This window comes from Cololabis saira, chromosome 23 (genome assembly GCF_033807715.1).
Source record: "Cololabis saira isolate AMF1-May2022 chromosome 23, fColSai1.1, whole genome shotgun sequence".
NCBI classification, from domain to species: Eukaryota; Metazoa; Chordata; class Actinopteri; order Beloniformes; family Belonidae; genus Cololabis; species Cololabis saira.
The window spans coordinates 18,283,485-18,301,699 of record NC_084609.1 but is presented as its reverse complement, the minus strand read 5'-3'; the positions used below and the strand labels follow the sequence as shown (position 1 = coordinate 18,301,699).

At 40.5% G+C, this 18,215-nt stretch overlaps 1 long non-coding RNA gene across 1 annotated transcript in view; it reads left to right on the top strand.

Moving 5' to 3' along the window:
* Nucleotides 1-5,936: 5,936 nt before the first annotated feature.
* The window catches only part of LOC133423972 (uncharacterized), a 57,067-nt gene continuing 44,788 nt past the window's right edge, over nucleotides 5,937-18,215 (top strand). The window contains exons 1-2 of the long non-coding RNA XR_009770841.1: nucleotides 5,937-6,049; nucleotides 15,194-15,243. This is a non-coding gene — a long non-coding RNA (uncharacterized LOC133423972). The remainder of the gene's footprint in view (nucleotides 6,050-15,193; nucleotides 15,244-18,215) is intronic.

Sequence of the window (18,215 nt, the reverse complement as noted above, 5' to 3'; positions counted from 1 at the left end):
GGGACATTAGTGTACAAAAAAAAATGATTCTGTGATATAAATTAGTTAAATAGACATGTTATGGGTCACTAATTTCTAAATCCCCTCATTTATTTGAATGTTTCCATCAAAGAACTATATTCGTATCAGAGGTCTGTTAGTACACCAGTTAAAGGCAGTAATGAATGAATGAATGAATGAATGAATGAATGAATGAATGAATGAATGAATGAATGAATGAATGAATGAATTTATTTCGAACATGTATATAAAAAATAAAAATAAAAATAAACAGTAATAAACAGGTTTGAAAAAGGTATAGGAAGAATTATACACTTTTTCCTAGTTCCTACCCCTTTATAACTATGAATTTACATTATTGCTATTATTATATCTACACAATATCCATATAAATATAGTCTGTATAAATACTACGTAAACATGCCTATATTACTACATAATTATCCATATAGAAAAGTATATAGAAGTATATAGAAAAGTAATATTACATAAATATTATATACATATATAGAAAATACAAATATTATATAAATCTATATAAATATACACTATATAAACTACATAAATATACCTATAAATATATATATATATATGCTACACACATAATAAATATATAACATATATTACATAATTATAATTATCCCTCTCGACATATAATATATACTGTACCACTGTATATAAATATCCACATAAATATCTAAACATATCTTAAGCAAGTATAATATACAATTTTTCCCTAAGCGACTCTACTTTTTGCCACATTCAGTAAATATCTCCTTCTAAATGCTTCTAAATGATAGTTCTGAATAAAAAAGGCAGTGCGGGGAAATTTAAGCACAGGATTTGAAAAAGAATTTACTTGATCTGCTTCACTTAAAATAAAATTACACTGCAGGTTGGAAATGCAAAAATGAATGTGAAACATAGAATGTGGAACAAAAATGAGGCGATCCCTTGGGAGTTAGTTCAGGCTGGTGTCTCAAGTGGTGTTTTCTGCTTGCTTTCACCCCGGCTATTCCATCTCCTTCATAGTTCTCTTTAAAGAGCAAGAGGCACTCGTCTCACATGTATTCTGACGTCTCGCCTGTAAAGCTGCCACTCTTAAAATCGGAGCTTTGACCGGTAGGCTCTGATTCTGTGGATAAGGGGTGAAAATGACGTCCATCACCTCCATATCTATTTTGACTGATGAGTGTAGCTTGATGAGTTACCTGAACACTAAAACCCAAAGTCTTCAACGCGAGAGGTGACCAACCGAAATTGTGGAAAAATATTTACTGTAACCTAATTTACATGAATGAAAATAGTTCATAGATCGATGAATAATAATATTGTTGAGTTTATTTCATACATTAGGTTTTCTTTTAAGGAAATACACCTTTTTGTGGAATCGTGCAAGGAGATGAAGTATGAGCTGAGTGGTTGCATATAAAACTGGAGAGATCCAGTTCTCGACAGCAAAGCTGACAGAAAGAATTCCCCACGTTTGAGGGGAGGTAGTCATATTTTCAAGAGACACATGCCATCCACTTATCATTCACCTTTAAGCTTTTTCCATTTCTTTCTGAAACCAGATTTTGCCAAGCTGTCTTTTTCTTCAAATAACAAGAAACCTGACCTGCCAGGTCTCTCGGTGTTGCAGTAAGATCTCCCGCTCTGTTCTCTGCATCTCACCGTACCTTCTGTTAAGAGTTGGAGCACAACCTGCGCCGGCGTCATTCCCTCTGCGCCTTGTCTTGATGCCCTTGAGCAGTAATTGGTCGAATCCCTGCAGAATCTGACTTCAGGGCACACAAATCCACAGCTCCCCCCATCAGCCACCTGTCAATCATTCTGCCAACTAAACTAAAGCAGGGGATAACTAACAGGCTGAGATTGGAATTTAGAGTTAGTGAGACATAAATCTTTCCGACAAGTTTGTGCTTGGCAAGGTGGCAGTCTTACAGCGAGGGCTATCACCAAATTGGATAATAGGGATGCTGACAACATGGTGGTCAGGAGGAAATCTAACATCTAATTTATCTTTCTCAGTCAGGGAGGATGTGCAATTTTCTTGCTCCGAATATGTAAAAGTGACAAAAGCAAACCTCTGTTGATAAAAACTGGGTGGATGTAAGCTGTAAACTTGGATGATTTGGATGGAAATCTGTGTCTTTCTTACTCTATTTGATATAAAGAAGCAATTTATTTTCTCTTGATGTTACAAGTTTCGATTTTATTTGAGGAAAACTGCAGCAGATGGGCCTTGTTGGATAAGAAGGTTCCCTTTAAGCCATAAAGGCTCATGCTGGATCCCCATAACCCTCAGTGTCATCCCTGCAGAAGTGTCATTTTAATCATGACTCTAAATCTGCACGGGGTCCGCGAGCCGTTGACCCTTCCTCCTGACCTTCCTGCTGGAGGGGAGGCGGGCAGTAACACCACAGCTCGGGGATCGATACGGAATTAGATGATTCACAAGTCATATTGCTGCTGCTCGTTGATCACACGGGAGGAACGGCGGTTGACAGTAATCCCATTCAATGGTGATTAATGCCGCAAAATGATGATCTGCAACACCACAATCCCTCTTATTCCTCTCGGGGACACTCGCTGCTTCTACTAAAGTAAATACTTGGTTCTACAATGCATACTGAGGATTTGTTCTCTTTTTATGTCCAAGAAAATAGGCAGGACACTAAAAGATGTGAAAAAATAATCAGAAAGAAGGGATGCAGCTGTGTTTTTAATGGTAAATATCAGCAGCTCTAACAAACAGGTATATACTTTAGATGCGTGGTCACAGATACACGTACAAACACAAAATAAAAAACACATTCTTATTACATATAACTTCACTGTAAAAAAAAAAAATGTGAAATTTACGGTAAAATACTGGCAGCTGAGGTTGCCAGAATTTCACCGTAAAAAACACGTTAATGATGTATATGACATTACGGTATTCTTTTCAGGCAACCATAAATTTCATAGTTGAGAACTGTTGTGTTTACGGTAAATTACTATGAAAAACAGACATATTGTAAACCTGTTTATGTAGAAATTACAGTATGTTTTTGCATAATGTTGAACAGTTTTATACTGTAAATTTAAATGTAAACATCAGCTAAATCTGTAATTTAGACAGAATAATACAGTTAATTTTAGGGTAATTACATGCTTGTGATATTACGGTATTTTCAAATTTTTTTACCAAAAAATTATATTTTTACAGTAAAATTGTGTGATTTCTACATATTATTACAGTAAAAAGTATAGTTATGTATTCTTTCTTGATTTAGGGTAATATAATCTACTACAGTGATATACTATTTTGGATTTTACGGTCTTTTACTGTTGCTATTTTACAGTTTTTTCACTGTAATTTTTACGAACATTTCTTACAGTGTTGTTTTAAATCATTGTTATTTCCTCAACCACAAAAATACATGGTCAAATTATATTATTAATTCCTGAAAAGTTTCAGTTATCAGTTAAAACTGTCTAAAATAATACAATATTTGACCTAAATGGCACCTCCTCCAGTGAGTTGTGTTTTTGATGATCGGTTCTCTGCAACCTCTCACATTTAAGCATAAATGCTCAAGTTTGAACCCAAACAGTTTTTCGTTATCAAAACACCCAAGTACTTTTATTGCATAACAGTGCCTGATCTCTTAAACAAAAGTAAGAAGAATGAAAATAATACATCAGATCTTCATCTCCTGGGTGAAAGTTCAGCAATTAACTTGCGCTGACCCCTCCGATGTGATTGTGGACTGTCTGGCTGCACTAATAAGTGATAACCCATGAAGAGGTGGAGAAGAGCACTAATTAGCCTTATCTTTGGAGGTGATAACAACTGATAAAAGCCATTTAATGAGAAGATAACATTTGTGGCTGCAAGCCGAGCTCTGTCAAAGGTGCCTTTCATAAACTGAATATGAACATGGGCAAAAGAAAGCTACCTGAAAGGGAAGCTGACCACTTCATGGTAGTGCATTGGTCTTAAGCACAATTTTCCATCCTGGAGTTCCTTTGTTTCTTATTTTCTCTGATAGTTTTGTTCGCGATTAGTAATTTGATACTCTGAAAATGGTGCAAGGGATGTCATCAAGGCTGACAGCAGTTCAGGAAAGAAACAGAGAGAAAGTGGCTGACAGGGCGAGTTAAAGTTCAAGGGGCCTTTTGTTCACGTTTGACAGGAGGAGGACCAAAAAAAGATCACATCTCTGTCAATCCTGGTTGGATATGATGTATCCAAGCAAAGATGTTGGAGACTTTGGCTTCGCTGTTATACCGAAGGTGGATATTTAGATATTTTCTCTGACCTAACAAAATGAACAGGTGCCACACATTTCATACCAGCGACCTATCCGTCTCCACTGAAAACCGAAAATTGTGTAAACTTTGGAGAAAGTTACAGTAGAGGATCACCGAAGTTGGTGAGATTAATGATCCGTTAAAAATGTATTGGATATCCATCAAAAAGAGTGATGGACTAACCAACAGATTGGCTCACACAGCCAAACCACACTGTCAGCGTAGCTAAAATATTAACGCAGGATGGTTTATAATGCCTCTAAATGTTGTGCATAATGGTATTCCAGCGTTCGAGGACGTTTGCACCATCTCTCCTGGTATCATGCAGCAGACCCATGCTGAGCAGCACTCACATTAAAATTCAGATTGATCAACTCCCTCCCATAATTCATTTCTGCTCTGGTGGGAGCATTGTTGCAAAGCACAAGTGGCCATCTAGTTGTTTGATGAGCATGATAATTATTTTAGCCATATGCCGCGGCTTTCCGCAGCACCTGATCAGAGACAAACATCAGGCGGAGATGGACTTGAGCTGAGGACACTGTTTGCTGCTGACAAACCGTCGCTATTGACATTATCTTTTTATTTTTTCCTAACTTGCTCCTATATATTTTGCGTTTTAAAAAAAACATCTTCTCTTTTTTCTTTCTTTAAAAAAAAATCTTTCTCTTCTTGGCCATTCCTCCCAGCGCCTCCACCCCCACCTCCCTCACAGCTCCCTGTCTCACCCCCAACCCCCACCCGTGTCGAGCCAGAGTCGGGGAAAGTGTCACTATGGAAACAGGGGCAGAGGCAGTGGAGAGCTGTCTGTGGAAGCGATGGGGAAAGAGGAGAAAAGGACTAAGAGCTGGTCAGTGGAAAAAGAAAGAATGTGGGTAAGGGGTGTGAGTGTCTGCAGGTAGTAACTGAAAATGCACCGCTGTGTGACATGCTCTCATCCACGGCACCTGACTCTCCTACAAGTGTCCCATTTTGTTTGCTTGTTGGTCCACTTTTCTAAGCAGTTTCTCTCCTCACAGATGTTCTCTTTGCAGTCAACACACCACATCCATCCTCCGTAAATACGTTTCATCCACATCTCTTATGTGATTGGTACCCTTAATAAAGTACAAACCCAATCTCATCTCATTAAGACAAATAATAAGACACATTTTAAGCAAAAATGACAAACATTTTCCAGCTACTGCCCAGCACGTGTTTCTTTTCTTGTCCATAACATTATATGAAATATATTCGGGATTTGGATTGTTGATTACGTTTAAATATTCATATTTCAATATCTCCTGCCGGATAAAAGAGAGCATGTCTTAGCATCATAAGTGCAACCATGAATCTGGGGAATTATGTTGATTAAAGAGATCTAAAAACTTGCACAATGCAGCCGGCACACTTTAAAAGCTGAAAGTACCGATAAAAGCCTTGATTTTCTTTGTCACCCTTGAGTTTGAGGAGTAGGGTGGTGCAGGAGGAGGGGGGGGGGGGGGGGGGGGGGGGGGGGGGTAAAGGCAGGAGGGAGCAGGTTAGAGAAGAGGGAGGAGTAGAGGGGTAGGAGAGGGAGGGGAAGAGAGGGGGAGGAAGGGAGGTATGATAGTGAGAGGAGCTGAGGCAGTAGCAGAGCGAGCCAGATGCAGGGAGGAGGCAGCGAAGGAGCAGGTCTCCTCCTGAGTCTCCATCCCGGACAAGACACCAGACAGAGAGAAGCCGACAGTCCCGCCTCTCCGCTCCTGAAGTTACGACCGTCTACTGTGAGGTACGTTACTGCTCACTGTCTCCTTTAGTGTCTCTCCCTCTTTTATCCCTCATCCATCTGAAGAGTGTGCAGCAGCAGCACTCAGATGCCGGGGGTGTCATAGTGTGTGTTCCCAAAGATCCTACCAAGTACAAGGCTTTTCCAGCATCAGGTTGCTCTGCGTGTGTGTGTGTGTGTGTAAACACAATGATATATGTGTGAGTGTGTGACAAGATGGAGCAAAATGGGGTGTGATTTATCAAAATGTCAGAGGCAATTCTGCTCAGGCGCAGTTTCTTTGACATTTGAAGACTGGTAACATTCCTGCAATCACAGTCCTCCCCAGATCAGAGTGACCTGATGTCACAAAAGACGGGGTGCAAGAGTTGCTCTGACCACAAACTTGATGCTGATGCTGTTTCTGTTCATTCTTCTAACAAATAATTGAACAAAAACTAAAAAAAAAGGAGCTAAAATGATTGTTTTTCATTCCTGCACGTATTCTAAGAAAGCTTGTTCATCTCCCATCTTTTGTTCCAGTATATGTTGGGTTAAAAATAGCCACAGTAGTAATTAAACTTTTATTCGACATGGAATATATGGAATATAATGAGGCCGTAATTCAAAAAGCACGTTTTATCTAATGATCTCTCTTTTCAGCTAACAGGCTGGTTCCCTGACCCGAGCTTCCCCGAGTATCTGTCAGCCGCTCTCTTCATTAGTCTCATTAAGGGCAGTTTAATGTTATCACACACATTGGCGGTATTGATCGCCTAACCTATTCCCAAAGGGGGCGAGAGCCCAGACAAGGTCCCAGTCTTCATTTTAAACTGCTTTATGTGCAGCAGATCCCGTCTCTGGGCTGTCTCAGTGAAGACGATAGCGCAGGGATGGGGCTTGTGCAGATGTCATGATGTCATACTAATGCCCCCCTTCTTCTTGTATTTGTTGCACTGGGGGGGAAAAATGTTTTCAGGTTAAAATGAAGTAGTTTTTGGGGAAAACGGAGTGTGATATGAACCTGCATGAGACACTGTGATGTAACAGAAACTATGTCAGAGCTTCAAACGGTATGATGTCATTTCATGTCGGTTGCTTCAATTCATTTTACTGCAAATTTCACAAAGAGACAAATATTTCTGGTCTGAACTCATCTTGCAGCTTCACAGGTCTTTGCAGCTATCTTGTTAGAGAAAGTGCCTCATTATTAAATTCAAGTAGTAACACCGTGTTCTCTCCATTTGACACAGTGAGTGTTTTGCATAATACCTGTTGATAAGCTGTAAATTGAAAGCTTATTCCTCTACTTGAATGCAGTTTTGATGACCAATTACAGTCTTCGTTAATCAAATAACAAACTGATAAGGGGAAAACGATAAAAATGCCTCTTTATAGTGTTACAGGGATCAATTTCTTACCTGAATTTGGTTAATATTTAAATATTGCTCATTAATTTGATGTGGTTTAACCAGTCAGTTACTCTACTATGTATGTAAGCGCCCTGTCTGACATTACATACCACAAGCTGGTCATGAGAGCGGTGGGCCAGACCAAAGCAAGCGTGGAGTCACAGTAGATGCATGTATTCATGTGCCTGTGGGCTGCATCTGTGCATGCGTGGACGTGCGCATGGATGGCAAAGAAAGTATATGGAGATCAATGCGAGCAGCTGTTCTCTCTGCACTTCAAACGCTGCTCTGTTGTTGGCGCAGCAACGCTCCGACAGGCCCTCGCGCGAGGGGGATCAAAGGCTAATGAGACAGCCATCGCACAAACGCACACGGCAGACCCATGAATATTGATACAGCTCAAGAGAGACGGAGGCGAGAGGGTGTCTTAGCTCGCTCAACGGCAGATTAAAGGGGGGGAAGGGGATGTGGGGGGGGTGCCACTGCATGTCAGAAGGACTTTGGGGTTTTATGAGCGCCGGGCGATGTGGTCAAGCGCTGAAAAGGTTCGTGACAGATCTCATTTTGGCCGGTAATAGGTGTTTAAGTTTAGCTTTATGTAAGAGCTGTTGTCAGTGGTGCTGCCGGCACTATTACTCACATCAGTATCAACGGCCCCCGTGACCCTGAGGAGGAGTAAACGGGTGGAGATAATGATGGATGGATGGATGGATGGATGGATGGCACCTTATTATAATGTGTGCAGACTCCCTTTACTACAAACAACCAATCTAAAAACCCAGAACTATATTTCTTGATTAATAGGTCATCACAATATTCTGCACAAGAAAGTCCCTGAACGATGACAAATGTGAAGCTGATCCACAGACACGTCTCGTCTATCCTTTGCCTTACAATAAAACGATGCTCAGCACTGCAGTAAGGGTCCGAGATGTGCTGACACCGTAGCAATTACAATGAACAGAACACCAGAACTTCTACTACAACACACAGTGTTGTCTGCAATCGCCTTAAGGTGACACGATTCCTGCAAAATGCTGCATTATCTCCAAATGCAGGGTTGTTGTTTTGTCTCGCAGCACACTCAACATTTTCCTTCAGTGAGCTACACGTTAAAATGAACTTCATCTCTTTCATTATCAGTTTAAACACTGATAAGCATCTTCTCCCTCTGGCTAAGTTTGTTAAAACGAATAAAGAGAGAGGGAGAGAGGGAGGGGGGTGGAGGGGGTTAGCTAAAGGTGACATTTTGGATCTTACTATCTACTTATCTTTTGGGTGGCATGTCATTTCAGCCCTTTTCTGCTTTCAGCCGGCAGGCGAAGAGATACTGGAGGAGGACAAGTAGCGAGGCAGGCAGATAGGGCGAGGGAGACGGATGTTGCAGGAAGGCCGTCTCAGGCTTGTGGGCGACACTGCTTCCATCTCGACTTGTGGTCGTAAATCAAGCCTCCCCTCCGGGGCCTATCTTCCATCCTCAGACCTTCACAACAGCTTGTTCTCCGGCCCGTGACGAGAAGGGCTGTTGTCACAGCAGCTATCGATCGCGTGGTATGAGTTTGTGGGACCGGGGGATTTCGTCCATCTGAGCGTGGTCACTGAAGTGTCCTGTCTTGTCTCAGCGTCTGTCTATGGGCTATATGTCCTGTCAAACGCCCAGGCAGGACAAGTTACCGTTGGCTGGGCCTCACTCAGCTTCAGTCTGAACAAAAATGATACAGAGATTCACCAACCGAGAGAAAGACTGTCGTCCGCACAGATAAGAAATTCCTCACATTTTATAGACTGAATCCTTTAAAGTTAATGATGTCTGGAATCAACTGACAGTGCAGTCAACGCTTCCCTTTCGTTTAGTGCAAGCTGGGCCTGCTTCCAGGCCCAAACGGACGGACAGAAAGCACATGAAAAAAAGAAGTCTAACATTTAAAGGAACAGTTTTAGGAAAATGGGAGATGGTTACATGCTGCGAAGTCCCAGACAGCTGCCATTCACCGTCACCGGCCGTGCAGACTGGAACGGCCTGGTTTCACAGAAACACATGAAATCCTCACAGCCTCTTAACATTCACCAGTGTAGGCAGGTAATGTTTCAAAATGATGTGACAGCACCACGGAAATGAGCAAGCTTCTCCTCTTTTGTCTTGGTTATGAGGGTGCCGAGTCCTGCCCCAGGCGGTGGTGACAACGCCTCGGCTTCTTTGACAATGCAGGGGATTTAATCGAGAACTATTGTCATTTTTCTGGATGTCGGAGCTGGCCAAAGCAGCTGGTTTCAACTGGCCCAAGCTTTCCGTGATTATCTCTTTCTTTTTGTTTTGTCTTTTTGCATGTTCGTGGGCACTTTCACCACTGCATTTCTGTTCTATTTTTGAGTCCCCTCTTTGCTATGTTAAGTCTTTGTGATAGTTTAACTTTCGATCAAGAAATTTTACGTCACTTGAATCTGTGCTATATGAGCCTCTTCAGTGGCTCATAATGTTGGTAAGTAAATTTGATTTAACTTCCAGCTGGTCACACATCACTGCTTTGTTAGTATGTCTAAAATGATGAACTCTTCCCAACCCACGTAGTTTCAGTATCTAAACCAAACAGCGAGAACAGGCAAAAGGGAGGTGCTCTTACTAATGTTTACAGAATAAATATCCCATAATTCAGGCATGTATACACAACCCACGTTTAGCCGAGCTACTGACTCCCCCTTCCGGAAGTGACGCGAAGAGCGGAAATAAAGTCACAACATCACAACAGCATGGTAACAGAAAAAGAGGGAGACATTGTTTGCATCTTACCTGCTACATGATCAGGCTTAGTATTTACAGAGCTGCAGCATCATTAGCATCCATATTTTCGCATGTTGTTGTTCTCCTTCGCCCTTTTTTACTAATTGTACCGGAAGAATACCAACGCGAAAGTGTGTGTGGCGCCACCTAGCGTCTCAGAGTCGAACGCACTCAAACAATAATCGATTGTCTTCTCGGGCATGTTCACTCAGATTTCTGTGAACCTCCACTTTAATCCATAGCTAGATTGTTGCCAACAGCTGGATTTAGATGTTCATGTAACCGCACTGACTGGCTGCTTCATTCCATTGGTGGCAAATAAAACATGGCGCTGAAAAGAAAAAAGAATGTTTCTACCTGGTTGTTCCCACAGGACAGACACAGTAGTGCTTGCCTCAGTTCTGTGGTCAAAAATCTGGTGGTGTATAATTGGTGGTGTGTATTAATTAATTTATCATTTACTTTAACTCGGCTTGAAAAGGTCAGAGCTGTTAGTGACAACGTAATTTCATCCTCCATGGGGAGTTTGCAGTTATCCTCGCACAGCCATTACACCTTTTCACGCAACCTTTTTCATGCACCCTGTCAAAACCTACCTACTCTATATGGAGGTCCCACAATGTGCCACAAAAAGCAGTGAACCACCTGAGGTAAGGACATTAGCTGGCAGTCCTTTACGTTTTATCCGTGTGACAGCAATGATGCCATGAGCAGTGTTGATGAAATTAAGCTAGTAGCATCTGAAAGTCTCACTTCATTGTTTCCTGCGTAAAATCCACAAATAAGTGACCAGAAAGCCCCGAACGAGTGTGTTATTAGTAACGCACCAAGCTTACTGGGCCTAGCATTCCTAGCTAATCAACTGCTACCTGTAGCGTCGTAGATGTACAACAACTATGAGAGTAGCTCTAAATGAACCTTAACCTACCCGCAAAGTTACAGCGAAGACTTAAAAAAACAATCAGCTAAATGAGCCACTTTATCTGAATAGAAACACATTTATTGATATAATAAAATAAACAGCTATGGACCAACGCTAACAAAATTAAGTGTCATTTGTTTGTGGCATCAAAACTATTAATCACTTTAGATTATTTCCTATTTGTCGGCTGATCTCTCAGTGGGCACGACGTGTAATGAGCTGCAGTGCACATATTAAATGATTTCAGATAGTGATCAGATTTCAGCGACTGAATTTGGATGGCGTGCTCAATGCGAAGACAGGGAACTGTCACTATTTGCATGTTATTTAATGTTTTAAAAAAAAAAATTACAAAAGGACACCTTAAGATTTAGGAAAAACCTTTAATAACATTAAGATGGTGCTAGACGTTTATGGAAACTACATCTGTGCATCATCGTGCCCTTTGTTCATGCATGACCAGACTGGCAATTTGTTTTAATGAGCGCTGGGGTGAAGAAATGCATTTAAATCAAATCAAATGCAAATTTAATTTTCGGATAGTGGTTCCCCCAAAAAAAGAGAAAAGTTTAACTGTGCGCAGTGATGGTTTTCCAGTAGGATTCTCACCAAAGTCAGACTACTTTAAAACCGAGATGTTGAATTATTCCACTCTTTAAAAGTCAATTAGCTGAAGGATTCATGGAAATCAGGGACAGTATTTGATCTCCTAACGTCATTTTGAATTCAAAAGGGAATATATTACACAAGCTCTCAAAATTAAAAATTAAACCACTATTCCTCTGATACTTCATTCTGAATACTTAACATGATGAAAACCACGATTCTTTTACTTTAGCTTATATCTATTTATGTGTATTTAGCACTTGCCCACCTGTTTCAGAGGAAGCAACATCTTTCTCTGAAACAGGAAACATCTATTTTAAATGTCCAACCATAACATAAACACATTTTATAATATAATAGTAAAAAAAAACTAAAAAAAAAATTGAATTTATCTCACCGGTCACAGATGTGACATGTAAATGTAAATGCACTGACGGTGATAATAGCACTGGTATTGCACCACCATGTCACCAGTTCCTCCACACTCTTTGTCCTCAGGCAGTTTCAAAGCGTTTCTTCATCTTGTTTCCTCACCCCGAAACCCACAAGAGCACACCCACTCAACCTCCCAGCCTGCTGAGAGCACTTGAAAGCAATTTTCTTTTAATCAAGTTCACTATAAAGGCCCCTCTGATGCCAGCCTCAGCAACACTTCCATTAGTTTGTTTTTTTTTCAGCTCCATTTTTCTGCATTACATTGATTTCTTTATGAGCGGCACGAAATACTGTTTACTGACGTGAGTGAGAATTTGCTGTGCTTATTGCTCTTTCTTTGATGGAGGCCTCATCGTTCAAACATTTGCATGCAGAAATCCAACTAATAATTCTTTTCATCATTAAATTATCTGATGTGTTCAATGAAAGGCCCATAAAAGATTCCCATAGACCCAGAAGATTCTTAATTTACCAGAAACTCATAGACATTGACTACCATATGAAAAAGAAAAAGCAGTTAGTTAAAATGTTTTGGAACTCTTGCATGAAAAATGACTTTAATAGTTTTATTATTATTAAAACTGATGCCATTTTAGTTTGGCTTCCCCGATCAATCAACTGGTAATCAGACCTGTTTTTAATGTTGTGAGTGATGAAAGTGGAGCTAACTCAACCGTGGGATATAGTATGGATCAATATTGAATGAAATGGGCCTGAAACAGTCATTTAAATGAAACCATCTGAGACATTTACAGAGGAAATGGCTCTTTGGTAATTTGATACTTCTCAGACATTTGAACTGTGCACAACTATAACTGAAATAAATGCATATGACTGGACAGTCATGAAAAAAAGTACTATTTTGTTGGCTCAATGTAAGATTACTGCATGCACTTTCAGAGCTGTGATCTCCTCTATGTGTCCTCATTTTTTTTACTGTATCATATTAGTGAGGAACACATTTTATAACCACTTAATAGTCACTGACCTTGAAAGTGAAGAGCATAATTTGAATGTTGCCCTGCTGCATTGTTAATTCAGGTGAGTGTTTAAACAAGAGCACCTTGTTCCAAGTATTATGAATGCAGATGTGCGTTTCACTGCTTCAGCGAGAATATCAAATCACAGTGACAAAACGGCGAGCCAGCAGACGTCGCATCATTATCACAAATTGTTCACGCAGCTCTCAGGACAGTGATTGACGAGATCCTCATGTTTCATTAAAACAGGCAAGAACGTTCAACCTTAATTTAAAATCTCATCTGTCAAATTACAAGTGTCATTGTCTTTACGCTGAAGCACAAACCGCACTTTTTATTTATTTATTATTGTGACAAAGAGCTGGGTTTGAAATGGTCCAATTTAGTCCAAAATGCTGCAGTGTGTGACCTAAATCACCAGTAAGTTAACTTTTTTTTCGCCTCTGGGGCAGAAGAAACAAGCCAGACACATATCACATATCATTATTTTAAGCCGGTATGGTAAAAGTATGACAAGTTGCACACATTCCTTTCCAGCAAATACAAAACAGCAAGCGACCTATTTATTGTGACTTTGCCACAAAGAAGAAAGTCGGTTTTATTCTATTATTTTATTGTTTCCAACTACAAGATCTCCAGGTGGATTTGAAGGTTTTTGTGTTAAAATAATTTACTTAGAATCATACTCGCCACATTAACTGCAATCCTCAAAATAAACATTGAACATTGTTACTTCAGGCAATTCATGTCATGTTAATTGATGCTGACTGAAACAAAAGCGACATACCTAGCGTATAGGATGGGCACACACAGAATGTGGTCACATGACTGTTTTGATTGGCTCCTGCTGTCATGCAACAAGGGGAAATGCATCACTGTAGGCTACAGTGCTGCAAAAAAGAATGGGAATCTAGCGTTTGATGGCACCTTTACAGAACAACACAAACCAGCATAAAAGTCATCATAGGCCATGAGTAGTCGATACGTAGATGCATAAATCAAGCTTTAAGACAGTGCTGGCAACACATACGGTTCAGTTTTTGTGTTTGTATCAAGTAGTTGTGCTCTCTTGCATTCAGTTGTGCACCAGGGCCCCTTCAGCTGTGTTTTTGAACCCAGAGGGTTGGTGTTGTGATTAGGTGCATTTTAAATCAAATCAGCGATCTTAACTGAATCCTCAAGGTACAATTTTGGATCACAAACATAAGCACTTTGTTACTAAGATCTGACAACTTAATTCACCAAGGTAAAACTAAGTGAAAAATCAAATGCTAATATGGGTGTTTATCCTGCAGCGTATTCCACTAGCACACCTATTACTTTCTGGTTGCTAATTTAACATCAGTTGTCACAAAACGTGCCCCACAGCTTGCTTTTGTTGAGACAGCTAAAAAACTCAAAAATCATAGAGAGAGCCAACAAGAGCACATAATGGTTTGGTGCTGATCTGGGTCCATCTTGGTTTTTAAAATGCACTCTATTTACCTTGGAAGTCAGCTGACACATCTTGGAATGACATCACACCAGAAACCAAACCGCGTTTCAGTCGTAAAGTCAGAAAATCTACCTACAACTAGCCATCGTTAGCAATGGTATTTCATGACCATGTTGAACGTGGCATCTCGAGCATACAAGCAGCATAGTGAAATGTTCACCGATTAAAAAGTGAATGGTACTATGAGGTTATCTGACTTAATGTGAATAAAGGAACACAAAACTGTTATAAATGGTAAATTAGCTGAATGGTTGCTTTGTCGATGAGGGGTGAAGTTGATTAAGATTCTTGAAGTTAGGCTAGATTCGATTTCTCTGACTTTCCAAGATGAAATTCTGACTGAAGTTGAAGTTGAACCCTCCGCTGAGGAACCCCGTCATTCTGACTCCCAAATACATATGGAACAGAAGATTTCTGTTCAAAGTGAAGATTACCATTTGAAAACATGTAAGAAAAGAAAAAAGAAAAAAAGGTTTGATAAAACTGAGATGAGAATCTCTCAAAAACTAAATTGTCTGTCGATTTTGTGCTTCTTGTAGACCAAGAGAACATGATGAGCCTGAAAAGACTGGCTGTCCTGGACGCACAGGTGAGTCTCACCGTTCTACGTCTCCTTTTGAATATAAACAGCAAAGATCCTAGCAATGGCAGAGTGGATGGAAGATCAGTCACGATGATCTTGAGAGCACTGCTGGAGTCTCAAGATAACCAGAGTCCCAAAGCAACCTAATTGTATTACCTAGTTTCAGGATCTGCCGAGCAGAAATGCAAAGTGATATTAATATTAATGATGCATTCATCAGTTACTGGCTTGGTTAAAGTCGCCCATATGAACTAAGTGAATATGAAGACTCTGAGAGATCACTGCCCCAAAACTGTAAGATTTGTCCACGAGATGGCTGGACTTTTCTTTTTCTCTGTGAATTTTAAAGCAGAGTAAATGCAATCATGAGAGAAGCTGCACATTCCTCTTCTGCTTCTCAATCCCCCGCTGCTGCATTCACTTCCAAAGGAAAGCTTTTGTGCCCATACAGTACCGCACCCATTTATTCACACCAGTACATTCAGAGCTCCAGCAAAGTCGAGGCAAAATGACTTAGACTCTTCAGAGACACAAAGGCTCCAGGAACAAAACCACCTCCTGCAGTATATATCGCTATCACACAGTTTCATGGAGTACAAAATGAGCATCGCTGCCCTCTGCAATCGTTCAAGCTATACTCTGACTTTTACACTGGAATTATAATCTGTGGTAAAAATAAAAAGGTACTTGATTAAATCTGAAAAAAACAACAACAATTTATTGAAGTTAATTAAACCACTCCTTGAATACCACAATAAGAAACTGCAATAAAATGGCTGAGGCAATTTTGCAATGCATAAACTAATAATCAAGAGGAAACGGTGGAAGCAGAACTATTGTTCCATAGAGCAAGTTTAAAAAATTGCATCCCACCCAGCTGCCTCCTTAATATGTTTTAATGAAAATCCCCCCACAAAAGCTCAGCCGCTTTAAACGTTAAAAGTGCTTTAATCACTAAAATAAGAAATGAAAAATGAATAGAACCCAGAACTATCTTCAGCTTGGTTATTAACATGAATTGCATGTTGCAAATAAGTGAAAAAAGATAAAAGCTCCAACGTTAATAGCCTCCTTTCCTTGAGTTTTTCTATTTTCAGCTCCTATCTTTTTTACTCTTTACTATTTTTCTCCGGCCTAGTTTATTTCCAGGGGGAAAACCGCATCGCTGCAATAAGCCAAGGAGAATCTATGTCAGCCATTAATGATGAGGATACTCTGAGCTTTCCTTCTGTGGCTTTACCGCAACGCTCACCTTCCTGTCTGTTAATGAGACGGCTGCTGTCTACAGGTTGCTGTTTCATGTACAGACTAAGTGAAGACTATAAATGCGATAATATTGTGCATTATGTAGCATATAGAGCATCAGTCTGTGCACTCGGCACATCCTGCCGGAGGTGGTCGCACAGGAAAGATGATGTGAGCGGGGTGAAATCCTGCGTTTTGTCACAGTTTTTAATGACGGTGCCTTCTCGAAGTTCGTTCTTGCGTCGTGTCAGCGCTGACCCTCGTGGGCTGAGCTCTGGTGACACCTTCCAATCTGTGTTAATGAGATGACTCCACTCTGTCTGCAGGTCACGGTGATATTTACAGAATCCGTTGTAACAGCAGAGATCCGCGCCTCCCTGTGGCGCGCCCTCGCCTCATTTGCATTGCTTTCAGACTTCCCTTTCTTGCTCTCGCTGTTTCATCGTCCTCGCTGAGCTCCTCCATGATCGACAGGCTCCTTCACACTTCTCTCCAGTTTGTGTCGCACATGTTAATTAAAGCCTCTAATTAGCTTTCTCCACTAAAAGGCCGCATTAAATCAGAGTTGGAATGGCAAATGATTCCTGGCATTAGCATAATTGTGTTTTTGAAGTGTAAAGATTCAGGCATTAGGGATTTTTTGTTTCAGTGATTTGTTGTGTTTGTGGCTCAGAGCCCAAGGGGCTACAGGAGGTTGGCCGGGTGGGTTGCAGGGCCCGGGGACCGAACAAGGGCCCCATGCGCTAATGAGCCCTGCTACTCTCAGATGGAGCAGATACAGGAAAAACAAACCACCGATGTGGTACCGTGAGGTGGTCCTGAGAGGGCATCGGAGCGGAAAAGGACTCTGCTGGTATGTGTGAGTGTGTGTGTGACACTAGCAGAAAGAAATAGGAACCAAAAAGATGATAATAGTGTCATTATTGGATCCAGTGATTTAAATGTTACTCCCACCGGCCTCCAACGTACTTCTGAAATGTCATCGGGATTCGTGTGGCCTGAACTTTTAAATCTGATTCAAACTTATCTTCATTTCAGTGGTGTTTCAGCCATATTATATTTTGCACAAAACTAATCTACATTCGAAAAAACACAATATAATTTAAGAATGAGTCATCAGATTGTAACTGTTTCAATGCTGAATGAGCTTTGACTCTCTGGTGAACTGTTAGCTGCCACCAGAGAAGGGATTTCTATTACCAAAGATTGATTATCCAGTCCAGATTTGTTTGGAGATGTGTTAAACCTATGTTGTTTGTTGTACAAGGTAATCAAATGTTTAACAACCCACATTACAGACAGGTTTTTTTTCTGGCAAGAAAGTCATAATAGAAGTTTCACCATTTGACAGCCAGCTGGGAAATTCCTCTAGTCCGTTAATTCAGTCTGCCAGGACTAAAGAGTGGATGGACAGAGTGTCCAGGTTTGCGAGACAAATTTGAACTCTGTTCTCATCTAAACATAAGTACAATTATCTTATTTTACAAAAACAAAAACAGTTACTGTGACGGTATGTGACTATGGACTTGCGTTGTGTCACACTTTCCTGGCCATTTGGTAACATTACGATTCTCACGTCTATATAAATACTAAGTGCTTAAAATGATGGCGCACCCATGAAAACAAAAACACCCACAGAAAATAAAGAGCAAAAAAATTAAAAGCTGTTAAAAAGAAAAAGCTACAGAAATTGCATGACTCCTGCTGTAAGATTTCAGCTCGTGTAAGATTTT